This window comes from Denticeps clupeoides, unplaced genomic scaffold (assembly GCF_900700375.1).
Source record: "Denticeps clupeoides unplaced genomic scaffold, fDenClu1.1, whole genome shotgun sequence".
NCBI classification, from domain to species: domain Eukaryota; kingdom Metazoa; phylum Chordata; class Actinopteri; order Clupeiformes; family Denticipitidae; genus Denticeps; species Denticeps clupeoides.
In genome coordinates this window covers 16,035-21,919 of record NW_021630052.1, presented here as the reverse complement: position 1 = coordinate 21,919, position 5,885 = coordinate 16,035, and the positions used below count along the sequence as shown (strand labels likewise).

Below are 5,885 nucleotides of genomic sequence, written 5' to 3'. Positions count from 1 at the left end.
GTCATATTAAGCGGATTTTTAGAACAGGGAGTTGGCAAGAGGGCCGGCTTCCATCCCGCTCCATTCATCGCCCAGTATTGGCATTGCCTCTAGACAGGTGTGCACTTTATTTGTTATTGCAAATAAAAGCTTACCACCCAACTTTTTGCCTTTTCTCCATCATAATTTGACAGTAAAAGCGGGATTTTCACTCGTTGATATGTGTTCAAGACCCTTTGGTTTAAAGTTCAAGATTTTCAAAGCAGAGTTTGTGTACAGACAAACCAGCTGAAGAATGCCCAATCTTGTCTGATCTCAGAAGCTAAGAATGCTTGGGCCTGGTTAGTACTTGGATGGGAGACTACCTGGGAATACCAGGTGCTGTAAGCTTTAACTATTGAAAAACTTTTAAAATGAAAGTATTTACATGGCTTTGTTAGCTTTTTTTGCCTTTTCTCCATAATAATGTGACAGTAAAGCGGGAGTTTTCACTCTTTGATATGTGTTCAAGCCCTTTGGTTTAAAGTTAAAGATTTTCAAGCAGAGTTTGTGTACGGACAAACCAGCTGAAGAATGCCCATTATTGTCTGATCTCAGAAGCTAAGAAGGCTTGGGCCCTGGTTAGTACTTGGATGGGAGACTACCTGGGAATACCAGGTGCTGTAAGCTTTAACTATTGAAAAACTTTTAAAATGAAAGTATTTACATCACTTTGTTAGCTTTTTTTAAGTAAGTTAAGGGGTATTTTCTTTCTTTGATATGTTTTCCCGCCTTTTTTCTTTTCTTTTTTTTTTTTTTTTTTAAACTTCTCTTCAGGGTTCTTTGTCTGTGTGTGCTCTACAACGATCATTCACAGGCTTGGAGCTGAATCGATTAGGTGGGTATTTTCCAGCCCTCGGCCTTCAGGTGCTACGCACCCTGATGTCAATTTAATATCTGATATGTCATATTAAGCGGATTTTTAGAACAGGGAGTTGGCAATAGGGCCTGCTCCATCCGCTCCATTCATCGACCAGTATTGCATTGCCTCTAGAAGGTGTGCACTTTATTTGTTGTATGCAATAAAAGCTTACCACTCCAACTTTTCGCCTTTTCTCCATCATAATTTGACAGTAAAGCGGGAGTTTTCACTCTTTGATATGTGTTCAAGCCCCTTTGGGTTTAAAGTTCAAAGATTTTCAAGCAGAGTTTGTGTATGGACAAACCAGCTGAAGAATGCCCCATTCTTGTCTGATCTCAGAAGCTAAGAAGGCTTGGGCCTGGTTAGTGCTTGGATGGGAGACTACCTGGGAATACCAGGTGCTGTAAGCTTTAACTATTTAAAAACTTTTAAAATGAAAGTATTTACATGGCTTTTCGTTAGCTTTTTTTTGCCTTTTCTCCATAATAATTTGACAGTAAAAGCGGGAAGTTTTCACTCTTTGAGATGTGTTTCAAGCCCCTTTGGTTAAAGGTTAAAGATTTTCAAGAAGCAGAGTTGTTGTACGGAAACAACCAGCTGAAGAATGCCCATTATTGTCCTGATCTCAGAAGGCTAAGAAGGCTTTGGGCCTGGTTATACTTGGATGGGAGACTATACCTGGGAATACCAGTGTGCTGTAAGCTTTAACGATTGAAAAACTTTAAAATGAAAGTATTTACATGGCCTTTGTTAGCTTTTTTGGCTCTTTTCTTCATCATAATTTTGACAGTAAAGCGGGAGTTTTGGCACGTTATAATGTTTTCAAGTTCATCAAAGCCGCATTTTGGTTTAAAGATTCAAGATTTTCAAGCAGAGTGTGTGTGTAGCGACAAACCAGCTGAAGAATGCCCAATCTTGTTTGATCTCACAAGCTAAGAAGGCTTGGGCCTGGTTAGTACATTGGATGGGAGACTAAGTGGGAATGCCAGGTGCTGTAGCTTTAACTATTGTTAAACTTTTAAAATGAAAGTACTTTAACATCACTTTGTTTACCTTTTTTTAAGTAGTTTAAGGGGGTATTTTCTTTCTTTGATATGTTTCCCCTCCTTTTTTCTTCTTTATTGTTCTTTTTTTTTTTTAAAAACTTCTCTCAGGTTTCTTTGTCTGTGTGTGCTTACAACGATCATTCCCAGGCTTGGAGCTGAATCGATTAGGTGGGATTTTCCAGCCCTCAGCCTTCAGGTGCTACGCACCCTGATGTCAATTTAATATCTGATATGTCATATAAAGCGGATTTTTAGAACAGGGAGTTGGCAATAGGGCCTGCTCCATCCGCTCCATTCATCGACCCAGTATTGCATTGCCTCGGGAAAGGTGTGCACTTTATTTGTGTCTTGCAAATAAAAGCTTACCACTCCAACTTTTTGCCTTTTCCTCATCATAATTGACAGTAAAGGCGGGAGTTTTCACTCTTTGATCTGTGTTCAACGCCCCTTTGGTTTAAAGTTCAAGATTTTTCAAGCAGGAGTTTTGTGATACGGGAAGTAGTAATAATTATATACTTTATGTCAAAAATGATTGATGACATATCTGTATGAGGAAAAAGCGCGTTATTTATGACCATCTACCCTTCTACATTCTCCCCTTCTCCACTGGACAGTGGACACTGTGCGCGTAATTTATGGCCTTCTCCCTTTCTGCCTTCTCCATCGGACCCTGCGCGTAATTTATGACCTCCTTCCATCCTTCCCCCTTCGGACATCTGTTATGTAAGACAAGTATGTTCCCGCGATGTCCATTCTTACATAAACACTTAGACAGGTTTTAAAAACAGATGTCTTACCACTTGTTTACAAACTATGGCTTGTTGTGGGGGTGTTATAAGCCAGCATACCATTACCTCTTTCTCGCAAACACTGAATCCACGTGTGACATACAAATCTCCACACACACCTTAGAACGTTCTTTTAAAACAGAAACCTTATTTTAAGTGTATGGTTTTACTCAACTACTGTTTCAGTGTTTAACACGTTTAAACACAATACTTACACAGACTTATTTTAAAAATACAAACGCATACTCTATTCATATACTGACTGAATATGGTAGAAACCCCCCATTTGTATGTAGGAAGTACTCACAGCACCTTCAGGACATACTCTATCGCTCTCTCCCATGTGACGCATTACATATGTCATATACACTTAGACTAACTTTTAAAACAGATTTCTTATCACTTATTTACAACTACGGCCACTGCTGATGGCTTATGCCCCATTTATCCCAATGACATCCCTTTCCCCACGCACATCCCTCCCCGGGTTCATCACACATTCTTCCCCGACACCTAGCAGTGTCTCATATTGACACACACACACACACACACACACACACACACACACACACACACAGACCAGAACAGAAACCTTATTTAAATGATATATGTTTTAAAAACTGTTTCTAGTTAAAGAAAAACTATTTTGGCTTCAAACAATGTTAATTTCATACCCCTACTGTTAAAATAAATGAAACCGTTTTATGATTTCCCTCACCCACACACACACACACACACACACACACACACACACACACACAGACCCCTAGCACATCCTCCAACAAAGCTTTTTAACACCTAACGCACCATATGTTTTTACAACGTGAGTCATATGGTTTCACCATTCTCGCAAACGCCGAATCAACGTGTGACCTTTTACAAATATCACACACCCCTTTAGAACTTTCTTTTAAAACAGAAACCTTATTTTTAAGTGTATGGTTTTACTCAACTACTGTTTCAGTGTTTAACACGTTTAAACACAATACTTACACAGACTATTTTAAAAATACAAACGCATACTCTATTCATATACTGACTGAAATATGGTAGAATCCCCATTTTGTATGTAGGAAGTATCACAGCACCTTCAGGACATACTCTATCGCTCTCTCCCATGTGATGCATTACAGATGTCATATACACTTAGACTAACTTTTAAAACAGATTTCTTATCACTTATTTACAACTACGCCATTGCTGATGGCTTATGCCCCATTTCTCCCAATGACATCCCTTTCCCCACGCACATCCCTCCCCGGGTTCATCACACATTCTTCCCCGACACCTAGCAGAGTCTCATATTGACACACACACCACACCACACACACACACCACACACACAGACCAAAACAGAAACCTTATTTAAATGATATATGTTTTAAAAACTGTTTCTAGTTAAAGAAAAACTATTTTGGCTTCAAACAATGTTAATTTCATACCCCTACTGTTAAAATAAATGAAACCGTTTTATGATTTCCCTCACCCACACACACACACACACACACACACACACCACACACACACAGACCCCTAGCACATCCTCCAACAAACGCACCATATGTTTTTACAACGTGAGTCATCTGGTTTCACCATTCTCGCAAACACCGAATCACGTGGGACCTTACAATTCTCACGCGCACACACACACAGAGGCCTATTTAACAAGAGAGGCCCACGAGGTCTTCATTCAAACGGTTCGACATCGCAAGGATCATCACCGGCTATGGACTCTCAGTAAGTTTTTCATAACACATAAACTATAAGTCTTGTTACAACGTATGTGTGTGTTTTATTTATTTATTTGTTAATAGGTGTAACTTTTCTGTAGAACCACTCGAAGGACCATCAAACCTGGCGTGTTTTGAAACACCGGGGTTCGAAAGTCTATGGACCGAGGGTTTTGGTGCGGGTGATTCTGAACCACAAATTTCATACCAAGGTAATTGTAAAAACCACAGATCCTACTAATAATAATACCACTACATAGTTGTGAGTGTGTTTTTTGACCGTGTATGCATTCTAATAGCAGAACATTATCCAAATTACAACGTTGTAACCGAGGATGTTGGATGCTCAGCCGACAGTTTAGGTAATATATTTATGACTATCTAATACGGTTTTTATGAAATTTTCATCATATGGTTGTGATTGTAATATCTCTCGTTCTGTACAGCAACCATCAGACAACTAGTGGACACCATTCCTAAGCCACGCGTTGATAATACAGGGGTCGACAAGCCGTCAGGTCGGAAGGCTACACGCAAACGCAAGCACCTAGCTCCCGTGGTGGATCTGTGCGTGGAAAAGGCACAAAAACATATGGTGAAAAAGCCGCAAGGTGTGTATTACATATGTTTTAACACAATTTATTATTATTTTAATAAAATATTGACAATCAGGTTTGATAAAACTATCAGGAAAGAAGACGAAAACAGCTTTCAAGCTCCCGGAAAAGCCAGAAGGTGTGTATTTACATGGTTTTAACGCAATCGTTATTTTAATGAAATATTAATTTTAACATCGTGTGATTTTGTTACAGGTAGAACCCCCGTAAACGTTGATCTCGACTTTGTCACCGATTGGACCAACGCGGATTACAAAGCGTGGGATGCTGTAGATTTTGCCAGATCAGACATCGCTACGCAAACAGAACCAAACCACATCGACCCACAGAGGTACCGGCGGTTTTCTAATCATTCTGAATGCTGTGTATGCCTTAAACAGGTATTAGATAACATTGTTAAGGTGTATGACTTGCAAGAAAAGTTGATTAGTACTGTGGGGATTATAGCCAAAGCTGTAGAACATACATCAGATCTGAAGCGTGTTGATTGGTCATCGTTATCAACGGTTTTGTTGCGTTAAGTGGCATTTCACGTGTGTAAGGGTGTTTTAAACCTTGTTGTCAACCATAATGGAGCCGTCTAAACGTCAATGTATTGGTGGTGATGCAGTGGACAATTTTAATAAAACACTACACGACATGTTAAACGTCGAGACATGGGGGGAAATTGAGATGTTTAATAATGTTTTACATCAAATTCAAAATGGTTGTGGTGCTGAATCTGATCCAGTATCCTTAGAAGAAGTCGATAAGCATGCTGTGATAGACGGGTATCATGTTACACATAAACCACGGTTCAATGGGGTGGTACTGCTGCGTCGTGA

At 39.6% G+C, this 5,885-nt stretch overlaps 1 long non-coding RNA gene and 1 pseudogene across 1 annotated transcript; both read left to right on the top strand.

Moving 5' to 3' along the window:
- The first annotated feature begins 250 nt into the window (after positions 1–250).
- Positions 251–369, top strand: LOC114781574 (uncharacterized; annotated as a pseudogene).
- A 4,567-nt stretch (positions 370–4,936) lies between these two features.
- On the top strand, positions 4,937–5,574 carry LOC114781572 (uncharacterized). Its single transcript, XR_003747704.1, has 3 exons — positions 4,937–5,055; positions 5,135–5,179; positions 5,257–5,574. It is a non-coding gene; the product is annotated as an uncharacterized LOC114781572 (long non-coding RNA).
- The last annotated feature ends 311 nt before the right edge of the window (positions 5,575–5,885 follow it).